The sequence below is a fragment of the Lissotriton helveticus genome, chromosome 11 (genome assembly GCF_964261635.1).
Source record: "Lissotriton helveticus chromosome 11, aLisHel1.1, whole genome shotgun sequence".
In the NCBI taxonomy this organism is placed as follows: Eukaryota; Metazoa; Chordata; class Amphibia; order Caudata; family Salamandridae; genus Lissotriton; species Lissotriton helveticus.
The window spans coordinates 52,234,180-52,249,092 of NC_136072.1; the positions used below are offsets into that span (position 1 = coordinate 52,234,180).

The following is a 14,913-nucleotide window of genomic DNA, read 5'->3' on the forward strand; positions in this document are numbered from 1 at the left end:
TGGTGAGGGAGAGGATCAGCTGGGTGTCGTCTGCGTAGGAGATGATGTTGTGTTGTCGCGCGATGGATGCGAGGGGACTCATGTAAGCGTTGAAGAGGGTGGAACTAAGTGATGATCCTTGTGGTACGCCGCAGATGACTTGGGTGGCCTCTGATTTGAATGGGGGGAGGCGGACTCTTTGGGTTCTTCCTGCGAGGAACGAGATGATCCAGTTTAAAGCTTTTCCTTGTATTCCGACGTTGCTAAGGCGTTGTATGAGGGTGCTATGACAGACTGTGTCAAAGGCGGCGGAGAGATCAAGTAGGATAAGGGCAGCTGTTTCTCCGTTGTCCAGTAGCGTTCGGATGTCGTCTGTAGCTGCGATGAGGGCAGTTTCGGTGCTGTGTTTGGCTCGGAAGCCGGACTGTGAGGGGTCGAGGGATTTGTTGGATTCAAGGAAGGCGGCGAGCTGATTGTTGACGGCTTTCTCAATGACTTTGGCAGGAAATGGGAGGAGCGAGATGGGGTGGTAGTTCTTAAGTTCAGAGGGGTCTGCTGTGGGTTTCCTCAGAAGGGCGCTGAGTTCGGCATGTTTCCAGATTTCCGGGAAGGTAGCGGAGTTGAAGGAACAGTTGATGACATCGCGGAGATGGGGTGAGATGATGGTGTCTGCTTTGTTGAAAATGTGGTGGGGGCATGGGTCGGTTGGCGATCCTGAGTGGATGGAGTTCATCAGGCGGATGGTGTCTTCAGTAGTGATTGGGTTCCAGGCGCAAAGGTTGTTAGAGTGCTGAATTGGTTCAGAGGCGGGTGGAGTGGACTGTTCTTCGGACTGGTTATCAAAGCTGTTGTGTATGTCGGCGATTTTGTTGTGGAAGAAAGAGGATAAAGAGTTGCAGAGGTCTTGGGAGGGAGTGATGTCGTTGGTGCCGACGGTGGAGTTGGTAAATTCTTTTACGATGTTGAATAGCTCCTTGCTGTTTTGGGCGTTGTTGTCGAGTCGATCTTTGAATGCTGATTTCTTGGTGGATCGGAACAGTTGGTGGTGTTTGCGGGTGGCGTTCTTGAAAGTGGCCAGGTTGTCGGTGGTTGGGTTTTTTCTCCAGGATTTCTCGAGAGTACGGCAGAGCTTCTTCGATTTTTTAAGGTCATCGTTGAACCAGGGGGCTTTTTTGGTACCTTGCTTTATTTGATGGTTTTTCAAGGGTGCTAGTTCGTCGGCGCTGAGGGTGATCCATTGAGTGAGGTTGGTGGCGGCTTGGTTTGGGTCCGATGATTTGGCAGGGGGGTTTAGGAGAAGCGAAGAGGAGAGCTGGGCGGTGGTGATTTTGTTCCAATTTCTTCGGGGAATAGGTTGTGGGGGGTTGTGGGTCGTGGTCTTCTTGTAGTTGAAGTGAACGCAGCTGTGGTCCGTCCAATGGAGGGTTGTGGTGTGGTCGAAGGAGATGTGTTTGCTGGAGGTGAAGATTGGGTCGAGCGTGTGCCCGGCAAGGTGTGTGGCGGTGTCAACAAGTTGTTTGAGTCCGAGATTGGCCAGGTTGTCCATAAGGGTGGTGGTGGTGTTGTCGTTATTCTTTTCCAGGAGGAAGTTGAGGTCTCCCAGTAGGATGTAGTTCTCGGAGGGGAGGGCATGTGGGCTGATGAAGTCGGTGATGTCTTCGCTGAGTTGTGTGCAGGGTCCTGGGGGTCTGTAGATAAGGGTTCCTCTGAGTGTGTTCTTGGGGTCGGTGTGAATCTGGAAGTGAAGGTGTTCGGCGGTAGCGAGGTTATCGTCGGAGCTGGTAGTGATGCGGATGGTGTTCTTGTGGACGATGGCTATGCCTCCTCCAGTTTGGTTGATGCGGTCCTTTCGGATGATCTTGTAGCCGTCCGGGATAGCTATGGCAATGTCGGGCGCTGATGAGGCGTTCATCCAGGTTTCTGTAAGGAAGGCGATGTCCGGCGATGTAGTGTCGAGTAGGTTCCAAAGTTCAATGGAGTGTCTACGGTCCGAGCGGGTGTTGAGTAGGATGCACTTTAGGTGGTTGTTGTCTGAGCTCTGTTTGGAGTTAGTGGATTTGGTGTGCGTTCTGATGCAGTCGAACTTGCAGGAATTGCAGGTGAAGGGTCCATGGGTGTGTCCTGGGGCGGCTTGGTAGCAGTGTGGAAGTCGGCCGAGGTTAAGTGCTGAGAGGGTTGAGGCATCGTATGTTATGCGGGCGTAGTGGATTTTGCGGGGGCCAGGGGATGTGGCGCTGGCCGCGGTCCAGGCGCGGACGGGCGCAGACGGGCTTACCTTTGGCACGCCTTCGGCGCGCATGGGGCGCGATCGCTGCGCGTGAACGCTGCGCGCAAAGACATCTGTCATATATGGATGGTGGAGGGGGAGGGGCGAGGGAGGAGCAGCTGGGAGGCGGTAGCGGGGTGGAGGTCCGGGCAGGGAGTCACAACAACAAACAACAAAATGGCTGCAGGCCGAAAGCGAAACTGGATTGGGGCACAAGCTAAAATAAACGCTATGCACAAATCAAAATCCAACCTTCAATTAACGCTATGCACAGAGGAAATTATTCAGCCTAAGGCAGCCAAGCACCATACAATGCTGTTGGAAGCGCGCTTTCGAAATATAGCGCTACGATAAATAATTAAAGAGAGCAGCAGACAGGCACTAATGCGCGTATTACAAATAAAGCGCTACGATAGGAGAATTAATAGCAAGCAGGCAACAATGGCAATGCGACTAAGGCAGTCAGGCAGTGCACAGCGCTATGATACCACAACAGTGCGGGGAGCTGCGTGGGGAGCGACCGCTTCTGAAGGCTTCAGGACATGTCCCAACTGGACCTTACCTGGTGTTCTATACTTGCCACTGCGGGAGTGAGTCATGACCCTCAAGTACTGTCCTCAAGGTCCTCGGCCCTAGGTTGTGGTCAGAGTCTACTCCTCCCTTCCTACTGCAAGCTTCACCAGATTTGATGCTGAGCTTTGACGCGGACCTCCTTCGTCAACACCTTCACAGGATTCGACTCTGGGCAGCACTCGATCAAGGAGGGCTTCACCAGACTTCGGCCTGAGCAGGCTCATGATTGTTGACAATTTCACTGACCCTGATGCCAAGCAGCCAGTGATCTACTCTGAGATCTCGTACATTGGCTCCTTGTCAACGTTGAGCTTTTCTTAGGAACCAGATTGAAGCTTGACCCGCTGAAGACTCGCTGCCGACCATTTTTTCTCCAGAAAACCCAAGTCAAAAGGTAAACTCTCTACTGGGACAAAGCTGGTTCAATTTACTCGACCAGTGATCCATCGCAGTCAGCCTTAACTGTGGGCTTTGACCAGGTCTAGCCATGAGCAGATACCCAAGATGAAGACTTAGGGTTTTTTGGCACTATTTTTAACTCTAACTTTAAAAAATTCACATCTTTGGTATAGTTTATAGTAGTTGTGTCATTTGGAGGGGCATTTTATTTATTAAAATATATATATATTTTTTAATTTGTTTGGGGTTTTTCTTTTGTTGAGTTTTCACTTTAATACTGTTTGAGTACTGCATAAACACTTTAAACATTGCCTCCAAGTTAAGCCGGCCTGGTCTACAAGGGGTTTGAGCACAGCTTTATGTAGTGACTTTTGTGATTCAAGCTGACAAGGATACTGATTATTATTTGGAGTTTGTTCTTACCCCCCTCAGGGATCCATTTAGATGCCATTGCTTACACTAAGAATGTTGGAGAGGTTTGTCATCCTGGATGCTGCACTGAAACACCTTAGCTATAAATGACTCTAAACCTCAGTCATTTGTACCTGAAGTGCCCACCATGAGTAGACCTGAATTTTTCATATAAATGCAGCTCGGGTGCTGGTGTTCACATCCAGAACCACCTTGCTCCATTGATAACTCCCATATCATCTATGATGAACTTAGGGTATCTTTCAAATGTATTATCCTGATTGGGCAGACACATGTCCACACAAATTCTCACCTTGCCCTGTATTTGCCAAATACAATTGTCTACAACGGGGGAGAGCCAGAGCATTGGTCCCTTCACTTTTCTGAAGATTCCCATGTCTCCTATATTTTGAAGCAGCATGTGCAATTTCTCTGGTCTTCTGGCTCTACCTGTCAATACAATGGTTCACCTTTTGCGATTCCCTAGAATAATGTTGGCACCTAGTTGGGTTGTCTTTTACGGCTGACTGTGAATTTATCAATTTGAGCTCTTTTAGGATGCCAGCACGTTGGAAGAATCTGGTGCCAGGTTTTATGAGGACAACGCTACATATGTCTCTAATGGGCCATGTGCAATCTTTTGGATGAAAAGATTTTTCAGCTGACGTGGCTGCTGGTCTGCATGGACATACACGTGCATCTTTATGGGTTATAGTTTACGACGATATTGAAGAGCTTTGAATTGTTCAACTACCATTAAACTGATTATAATCAACTACCATTAAACGGATTAACTGATTATAATCAACTACCATTACACTGATTATAATCAACTACCATTAAACTGATTATGGTCAAAACATCAATGAGTGAGACTACTTCAGCCATGCACATCTGTTGGATACAAGGAGGAGCATTTTTCACCAATCTTGACTCTCCTGACCCTTTTCCGCCATATGATCCCTCCTTTTGACTGTGTTGGACTTCTTCCACATATAGTTTTGTAACTCCATGGTTTACTTAGAGGGTGTGTAAGGAGCAAACGCTGCACTTTCCCTGCCTACAGAGCCGGTGGTGGCTATACGGTCATGAAAACGCCCCCACAAGACGGTTAATCGAGGTAAATTTTTTGACGTTGTCCTATTACCATCCTCCTTCTAAATGCCTTCATTAGTCTGATCTGTCAAACATTTCAGACCAGAGCATTAGGTGGCGATGAGATGTGGGAGCGGAATTGTGGAAACTTGGAGCCCTCTTGAGCAGTGGTGTAACAAAACTTGAGGGGGCACCCCTGCAAGGTACATGGAGGGGCCAAGCTTCGGATTTAATCTTGAGCTCTTGGGCCAGAGTACTGTGCTGAGGGGGCCCTCCTGCAGCTCACGCGTAGGGGCTGCGGGGGTCTGTGTTATGCCACTGCTCTTGGGCCATCCAACACGTGTGGCACATTCTTGAATATTTGGCAGCTGGGACTTATGCGCAGCGTTGCATGTAAGTACCATTGAGACGTTCTGCCAGTGATACAGTCAGGTTTTCTTGTATTCACTGCAACGTAATCGCAAGTTGTTGGATGGGGAATCAGGATGGGTGGCTAGCTAGGTGGCTGGATTGCTGCGGCAGAAACCAGACACTCACAATTGGCTCAATCCACTCTTAACCCCATGAGCTTTGTCAATTCCACCCACTAAGAGCTGGCTGGGTCTGAGTGCTCTAAGCTGATGGCTGTCCCCAGGAGCACCCACCACCAGTCCAGTGGTTCACATCTGCCTAGCTCTGGAGGTGCGTTCAGATAATGACCATGTGCCGCCATCTTTAATGGGATGCTCTAATTCAGTGATACTTAAAGTACGGCCCGGGGGCCGCATGCGGCCCTCCTGAACTTTAGATGCAGCCTCTGGTCAAAAGCAGCCCTGGGGGGGCTGTTTACTCGAATCGGCACTAACCTCAAAAAGATGTTCAATGAACGGGCAAGCATTTACTTAAAGGTTAATTGAACTCATAGAAAATAATGAGTGACCTGCGCCACTTTTAAAGACATCTTGCAGCGAAAGTGTAAACATATGATAAAATATCTTTAGAATTTAAAAGCTGTATTAAATTAACATCCAGAACCTTTTCACCATAGTACATAAGATCATCAGTGCAAACAGAAGTTTTTTTTTTTAAGTATTAGATGTCAAATATGGATTTTGAAATATTTATTTAAACCCCCCCTCCACAATGATAACAATGCCAGTAATGAACTAAGAGGCAAATCAGTTGTTAGGGCTGTCTGGGTGGCTTCTGATACTATTATATTATACATTAAAAATATAGTTTATTCATTTAAACACCGGACAAGGTTTTCACATCTCACATCCTGAAGTCATGTATTTCAAGATCCTCTTATATTTGATAATGAAGAAAAAAAGAGGGAAATTGAAATAAAACACTTGGCTAAGATCACACTGTTTGGTTTAGTGGAGAGACTGAGATTAATCCCTGGTTTTCTAGTTTCACATTGTGCAATTCAGCCACTCTAGTGTAAGTATTTAGCTTCCCCTACACCCACCTGACTGCCAAGTCCTGACCGCCACCCTGCTGGCATCAATGCGGCTCTCGTTCACATCACAGGCAAACTTTTTGACCCCTGGGAAAATGTTTGCGAGTACCTATGCTCTAATTGGTACATCCTGCACTCAACGTGTGAAGGTGTCTTGTATCCATGGAATGAACAATCCACATAGTGGTCCACAAAGTGGTGTCAAATCTCTCAGTCCCAGGGGTCTTTCGTCCATTGTTCCAAGCAGGGCTTAAAGTGGGCCGGTTCTCACCGGGTCTGAGCACCGGCAGTTTTTAAAGGGGGCCTCGAAACGGGTCTCTCTCGGGCTCTGTTATGTGCCCTGGCACAGGCGGTCCACTTTTTTTCGGACTGCACTGACAGCAGGCACATCGATGTGTGTGCTCACACAGCTCACTTTTCACTAGTAGAGAAGTTACGGCATGACGTCATGCCAGGTGAACGTTCTTGGGGGAAGAGAAATCCTTTAACCCCTTGCGTGCTTCGGACGGCCGTCCCACGTCACGGTGGGCGTGTGCGGACGACGGCCGGGGGCCGTCCGAACCACGCCCAGGCTATAAATCATCCGCACCGCGGCGGAATTCCCGCCGCGGTGAAAGGGTTAAAGAGTCATTTTCTCTCTGGATTTCCCTTTTCTTTTTGAAACTCAGGAGCAGCAACATTGTCGTGGTGTCACCAGGGCTTTAAGTGGGAGCTTTTTCAATATTATAGACAAGCCATAGTTGCTGCTTATTTATCTTGTGCAACTAACAACCATTGACAAAGCCAATACTCCTGACTTGTTGTAGGTATCATGTTACTTGTATCATATATCTGTATGCTAAGCACAGATTTTTAGCTTTGGTGTTTTTAAGCCACGCCCCTTTGAAAGCACTTCCAGTTTTGTTCATCCCACTTAAAGCCCTGTGTTTACATCATTTTGGAGTTACTCGCCCCGACACGGCGGGCCAGTGTTTCACGGCATGTCTTAACCCCATTTCCCACGTCGAATAGGCAGCTAGAAAGCATCAAGGAAACATCTTTCAAGATTATGAAACGAGTCCGCATCCTTCCGCCGCGGATGGTTCTGCGGAGCTGGCATCATGGCAGCCATTACTAAACGACCCTTGATGCCTGGCGGTGCCCAGGACAGCGGCGCCCCGCCAGCCCAATAAATCACAGTTTATAATGAAATGAGAAGCAAGGGAAAACTCTACATGTATTTGCACAAATGGGGGCAGACGGGCGGCGGTGCTTTTTTTTTTTTTTTACAAAATCAGCATTCCTCTGTGCTTCTCTTAAATATTCAGATTTTAATGGTTAGCCTTCATTATTCCTGGAAATCTGTGCCCGGACCGTGCCTCCGTTATCAGAGCAATGGAGTTTGTAATCTTACACCGCACACAACAGGGCGTTAAAATGGCATTCTTCTATTTTTGGAATTCACGCACAGAAAACTATAATCATGGCACCTGGAATTATTTGTCACGAGCACTAATTTATGCCCTAATGAAACAGCAAATTCGTAATTAATTTAAACTCAAACTGAAGCAGTTGGGGGGCAAGTTATGTTGTAAGAAAATTGATCTAAATTATAATCCCACTTAATGCCTGATTATTGCAATTTTGACAGGTGTCCAGTTACGTTTTCAAAGGTTGTTGCATCACATGCAGCGTCTTAAAAAACTTGTGATCACTTTGAGCTAGAAGTGTTTGTTAACATTGTGCAGCAGATGTTCAGTTATGCGGTGAGACTGGCCAATTCATACTTATACGGAAAACGTAACAGTCGCACAATTACATTTCTTAGAAGCATGCATTACAAACTATATACTTTGATATTGTAACACATGTATTCGAAAAGGTCCCAATTCTACAGAAAATTAAAAGGGTTTCCTGGAAAGTGAAGTTATGCAGGTAAACTTGGCTGGACTGGGGGGCAAAAGCAGCTCTAACAAAAATATTCAAACCAGCCCTGCTCATCAACAGACTGCAAAGAATCCAGAACGCCTCTGCACGCCTGATCCTCAATGTCCCGCGCCGCGACCACGTCACCCCACCTGAAAAACCTGCACTGGCTCCCCGTCGACAAAAGAATCTCCTTCAAACTCCTGATCCACGCACACAAGGCACTCCACGAAACCGGCCCAGCCTACCTCAACAGTCGACTCTCCTTCTACGTACCCAACAGAAAACTCTGCTCCGCTCACCACTCCCTGGCCACGGTCCCGCGCATCCGTAGAACCACTTCCGGAGGCAGGTCCTTCTCCCACCGTGCCGCCAATACCTGGAACGCCCTCCCCCTCTACCTACGACAAACCGAAGACCTGCTGGTCTTCAGGAGATGACTGAAGACCTTGCTCTTCGACCAGTAGCAACAGCACCACCCTCCTCAGTGCCTTGAAACCCTTATGGGTGAGTAGTGCGCTTTACTAATTAACTGATTGATTGATTGCCTCACCCCCATGCTCTAATCGCTCTCCCGCCCCACCCCTCTCCTGCTGTAATAAGATGAAGAAAGTGACCAGGGCTCCAACAGCGCCCCTCCCCTAAAACCTGGCTTCCAAGGGCTCCAACCCCTTGGTCAAATGCCCGGTGGGAAAAAATGGCCAGTCCAAGCCCTCACGGAAGCAAATCCAGTTCAAAATCTTATTTACCAATAATTAATGATTATGTCTTCCAACAAAGCACATGCACACCATGTTATGGCCACTATCCTTTCTACTTTATAAAGGTGAAATATTTCATATAACACTTATAAAATATTTCACTCGGCAGGAAACAAACTTGTGTGTGTGATCTCCACATCATAAAAGGTGAGCCTCTTTTATCATGCACTCAGTTCTTCCTTCCACCCTGGCTTCAGTGTTGAATTTATCTTCACTGTGGACAGGGTCATCACAAAGGGGGAAGTGGGTACACTACACCACACATTCCTTGCTTTTAAGGTCCCCGCTTTTCTTCAGCTACATTTCTTTATAGATGTTTAAGTGCAAGTGAGCCCTCGGACTTCACTAAAAATGAGCCACCTTGTGTGGCCCGAAAATTGGATGCCCTCACACAATGTTTTCTCTTTCCCTATTGTACACTTTTTAATACTTAGAAACAGGTGCTGCTTTTTGCACCCATCCCAAGCAGAGTAAGAAGTCATAGGCCCTACATTGTTATGCCTCATTATTTACTTGTCTATTTTTCACTTGTATATAGTGCTTTTCATATTCCTTGACAGCTTACTTTCTGACTACTTGCTATCTTCTCAGCACCAGGATGCCCGCAGGGTTGCAGAGCGCTTTATAAATGTCAAAAATAAAATAAATAAATAAATATACCACGGGTCAGGCCGAAACGGATGTTCGATTACTGCCCAAGTTGAACACGTATAGCGCAGTGTAATTCGTGTCATTTGCCTATGTGTACTTGAGCAAAATTACATGTAATTACACAAAATGAAAATCCACAATTTAGCCCCATAATATAGTGCACAATGTGTCCTCGTATCCATTTTTAATGCAAGATCGAATTTCACCCCATAGAAAGTGCAACAAAAAGGCATCACGAACAACGCCCGCTCACGTTCTGTTGTTTATTACTGCAAATGTTTAATAATATAGCTGCCTAATTTTGGGAATTTTGCTTAATATGAGCAACAAGAAATTACGGAAATCACACAAATTATGCCAAAATTATTATAATGTTGCCATGACCTACTACAACATGGAATATAATATAATACAGAGAAGAAGGTACAGACTGCACTATTAAATTGTGAACATGAAGATGTAATTGGCAGGAAGACTAAAACAAATATAACATCAAATGACTTTGTGTGCCAGTGTAGAGGTCAGTGGTGCAATATAGGTGAGAGTGTAGGCAAGCAGTGTATAATATGAGCCGGTGTTTTCCGGTGCTGGCACTGGCATTTTGTTGTCATCACTGGCATTTATTATAATCTGCCACATGATGGCGCTGTTCATCTAATTCAGGGTTGAGCACAGCAACAGTTGTTTATTAACAAAATAAACATAAAATATGACTAATACCTGCCGCCCAAGCGATTCCTAAACCTTTGGGGCCCTTGAATAGTCCGAATTGTGACACTTGTAGGAGTGTGATGGTTAGTAGTTGTATAGGTACTGTCATTGGCAGCGGCAATGGGTGGTGCAAGATGCATTTGCCACCTGACGGGAGCCCTGGTACTTATTTTGAAAAATAAATAAAAATTAAGTACTGTAGGCAAGGGGAGTGCACCTTTATGGAAGACACCCTGGCTTTAGTACGCCAGCAGTGAAGTTATGAGAGTGTTACTGAGAGAGGACAAGCCACAGGGTGTATCCAGAGTGACCACCTCACTCCAGGCCATTATGGACACTATCTTCAGACCTGAACTTTTCACCCAAATCATTATTTTGGGAGTGTTAGTTCAATCAGTACAATGGGAGCAAAACAAGACCCAGAAAGCATTAGCTTGTCACAGAAACGTCCTGAACTGGAAGCTGTCTGTAATGACCTGGAAGGAGCTAGTAACTTTGGGTATATCTGTTTCTAGTATGTGCCCATAAAACACTAGCAGACGCGACATCGGCGAGGTAAATTGAAATTGTGACTGGAGGAATAAAGGCGCGACTAGGTAATTTTATTAAATCACATGAACAGGTATGTAAGTGGATGGAGACATGGAAGCGGGTGCAGAGTGCCTCCATGCAAGGCTTTTTTATTCAATTTCTGGAGCTATAATGTTAAAAGTTTGTACCTCTGCTAATTCATTTCTCGGTGTGCATAACTTCCTAAAACTTGGGGGTGAATACTGCTTGCGGTGGAGTAAATTATAGTGTCACTAATTACTTTCTCAGGTATAATTTGCTGCAAAAATGTTCTTTTCTTTGGTTGCAGCCCAGGCGAAAATGTACAAATAAACTAATTTTTTCATATGACAATTTACATGGCACACATACACATTGAATTGTCTGAGGCTTTAAATAGTGGGTGTAATTATTACATTGTTAATTGTTACAATTCCATTGTAGACCTTTCTGCCTTGGAAGGATGAAAGCGTGTGCCATACCCCTTTCTCTACATATGACGTCATTGTCTTTTTACATGAACACGGTTAACCATCAGACACCCTCTGTAGTCATTCAATTTGTCTGAAGATCCTCGTGTTTTCTAGCTTTTAATATCCTGGGTAGAAGTCTAGTTTTCAATATTTTGGCGCCATCTAGTGGATGAAGTAGTTTACAGCACAACAGGCCTTTTGTTAACAGCGATGCTTTTCACTACCCTACAGCAGTCAAGAATCAATGAATAGAAGTCATTATATTTATTTATTTTGTGGTATATTTAAATCGATGTCCACATTTCAGGAAGCAACAGAACAGTGCACAGAGAGCTCCAAAAATACAACAAACTGTTATCTAAAATGTGTTTTTTACATTGTTTTTCCTCGGTTTACACAGCATGAACTTGGCCCAGTTGCATTAAAGTGCTTCACATGAGCACCAGATGACATTACAAAAGGCCAGATTCATTTTTTAAATATCTTGTAGGCGCTTGAATTTTATGGACAAACACTGTCATGGCTGTAATGATGTTAACAGTAAGGAAACAAAGAAGGGAGGGTCTGTTCCTGCTTTTTCATCTAAATTAAAAGTAGTACAGTTCAAAGAAACCTGGGGCTTGTTTCTGCCCCACGTGTTTGTTATGTTATGTTATAATTGGCTCTTCTATAGCGCGCGGCTACTCCAAGGAGTGTCCCGGCGCTTTGGTGAAGAGAAAAACAAGGAAAAGTATACAACATAGCAGTGCTCCAAGAGCGGGCAAAGAAATTACAGGGAGAAGAGCCAGGTCTTTAGCTCCTTTCTCAAGGCTTGCAGATTAGTAGCTGTTCTTAAAGATCGGGGGACATTGTTCCAACAGCGCGGTGCTAGGTACCGGAAGGAACGACCTCCAATACGAGTGCGCCTGATAGAGGGCACCACCGCCTTGGCCTCATGTGCACAGCTTTTAAATCTTATGAGTTGGGATCTTGGGGGTTGGGGCCGGGGGAAAAGCCTTGAAGGTTCACATTCTTTGACACTCTTGACATTCTTGGAGAAGTGTGGCTCACTGGTTAGAGGAGGCAGACCCTGAAGCAGATGTCAGACCCGGGACCAGGGTTCAATTCCCGATGCGGCAGGGTCTTGAGCCCAAATATCCACGGATTCGATAATTCTCGTTTCGGTGCCTACTCGAATCACGGGTTCACACTCAGCAGCTCTGGGCATTAGCCTGCTTAATCTCCACTACGGCCCCCCGCGGCGGGATGCCTGGCTTTCACCTTGGGCAAGCCAGGACGGGTTCCCAAGGCAAGCGCAGAGATGCCTACGGGTAATCGAGCACTATATAAGAACGCATAATAATAATAATAATAATAACTTCTATTGGTTTCGAGGGATGGGTATGGTAGTCATGTAAACTCAGCCCAATAACAACGCCATGGAAATAGTCGTCCTGTCCTAAAATCCTACAGTTGTGTTTGGTTTCACCCCTCAGTTCGTCCCCAAAAGATAAACTCCATCACATCAGACAAACCAAAAAATATTTTTATTACACATTGATATTTCCTGATTGATTATTGTTATTTCACAAACAGAGATGGTTTCAAATCCCTTATTACACAAAGATGATGCCATACCCATGAATTTTGATGCTGTGCCCCTGAATTATTTTTCATAACACTTATTAATTATCGTGTTTCACTGAGACACACATTTCTTTCAAGAGTGAGAATAGGTAATTGTCATCAGTTTCTAAGTATAAAAATGCTTTTAAGCAAACAAAAGATAAAAAATCACAGAAAATATGAAAGGTTGTTTATTGCCCTTTTATTTAATTATATTTTACCTATGAAATATTAAAAGCTAAATAGCCTGTGTGAAATGATTGACTCATGGTTAGCTGAGCACTGCAGAGAGTAGCTGAAAATAATCCTAACTTTCACACTTGAAATGTCCTTAGCAAGACAGAATTAGGATCCATTAAAGGGCATTTCAGCTTCTGATGCATTTACAAACCTGGTAGCCATTAGCCTTGTGGCTTATAATGTCACCAAAACCCATTAATTGTATTATTGGCGCATAATACATAAGTGCCCATTATGTTTCCTAATATATCTAAATTGGGAGACACACCTTCCATCAACCCATCCAGTGTTGCTGCAAACCTGCCCCATCCACCCAGAAAGAGATTCCTTCTTGGACCAGTCTCTGAATGGGTACAGATGTAAAACACACCTAACAAGACGTCAACTGACACACACGGAAATTAACAGGGTTTTAGACATGCAAGTGATCTACCACAATCATATGTCAGGTATGATCCATGTTTCAGAAGAATCCACACGCTGCGAAATTAAACTACTTATTCAAAGACAAGTGTTACAATTCAGTGGCGGTGCGTCCATTAGGGGCGTTGGGGCGTTGCCCCACTAGCCATGGACGACCGCACGCTGCAGGAAGTAAATAAATACTACTAGGCTTCAAAAATAAATTATCCGCTTCACTAAGCGGCGGACTCGCAACAGTTTGCGGCAGAGAGAGCCAGCGGGACAAGCCCGACAGAATCGGAATCGCGGAAGGCAGTGGGGGCGGGGCGGGGCTGAGGCAATGAGTGACAGCGTAGCCATAGGTAGCGCAGTAGGCACTGTTCCTCTGTTTCAACCTCACTCTGGCCCAGTCCAGCCAGCACAGCTCCTCATCAGTGAGACTTGATTTAGGCTCTGTTCAGGGCCACCCAGCACCTGGATACCCTCACGGGCGATGAGCAGCACTTTACAAATCCAGATTGATTGGTTGACCCAAAGTCAGATACTGCAGTCTCGATTCACAAACCTGCGCCACTAAGAGCATTCTGGCGCGCACCCGCAGGATTGCGAATTTTACCTATTCACATAACGCTGCATTGGTACAGTTGGAAATCTGAGCAAGTTGCAGCTCAGGTTGGGATGATCAAAAAACTCTGCAGCGATACTTGGAGTTCTACAAGCAGCGGAGTGCATTAGGTCACGCTGTTGGTGCTGATTTTAAGCGCCAGGTGTTTGTCCCACACTGGAAAATCAGAGCGAACAGCACCATGCGCAGCGCAAGAGGACGCTGCTGCTTTCTGCCACTCGAGTAGAAGTTCTACTCGAGCGGAAGCTTCCTCAACGCGAACGGACGGTTTCTCCACACGAGCGGTAGCGGCCATCTACTCGAGCGGCAGCTTCCTCAATGCGAACGCACGGTTTCTCCACACGAGCGGTAGCGGCCATCTACTCGAGCGGCAGCTTCCTCAATGCGAACAGACCGCTTGCATTGAGAAATCTCGCCGGAATGCGTTTTATTTAGAACTCATCGCAGAGTGGGGAAAACTCTGCAAGCGGATTGGAATTTTAATGCCCAGGCCTAGTCACAGCATTACAGATGCACCACTGAGTGAGTCATGGGTTTGCTTTTTTAACCCCTCGGCAGCGGCCGGAATTCTGCGCCTGTGGGGCACATTTCGATCGCGGGCGTGGTCATGACGGCTCCCGGCCGTCATCAGCACACGCCCACCGTAACTGATGACGACTAAGAGCCGTCATCCGCAACGAAGGGGTTACATTTTGCTATTTCTCAGGTTCAGAAGTTTACAATTACTCACTGGAGTCTCACTCCTGAATATCGACCCCAGGATATTGTGGTACACTCATATTGAGGGTAAAATACCAAGGGACAAAATCTCGAAAGGCAAGTGC

The 14,913-nt window shown here is 46.0% G+C and overlaps 1 protein-coding gene across 1 annotated transcript in view; it reads left to right on the forward strand.

Annotated features, from left to right (window-relative positions):
• The window catches only part of LOC144792858 (alkaline phosphatase-like), a 117,697-nt gene that overhangs the window by 45,659 nt on the left and 57,125 nt on the right, over nt 1-14,913 (forward strand). The gene's annotated exons all lie outside the window — the stretch shown is intronic.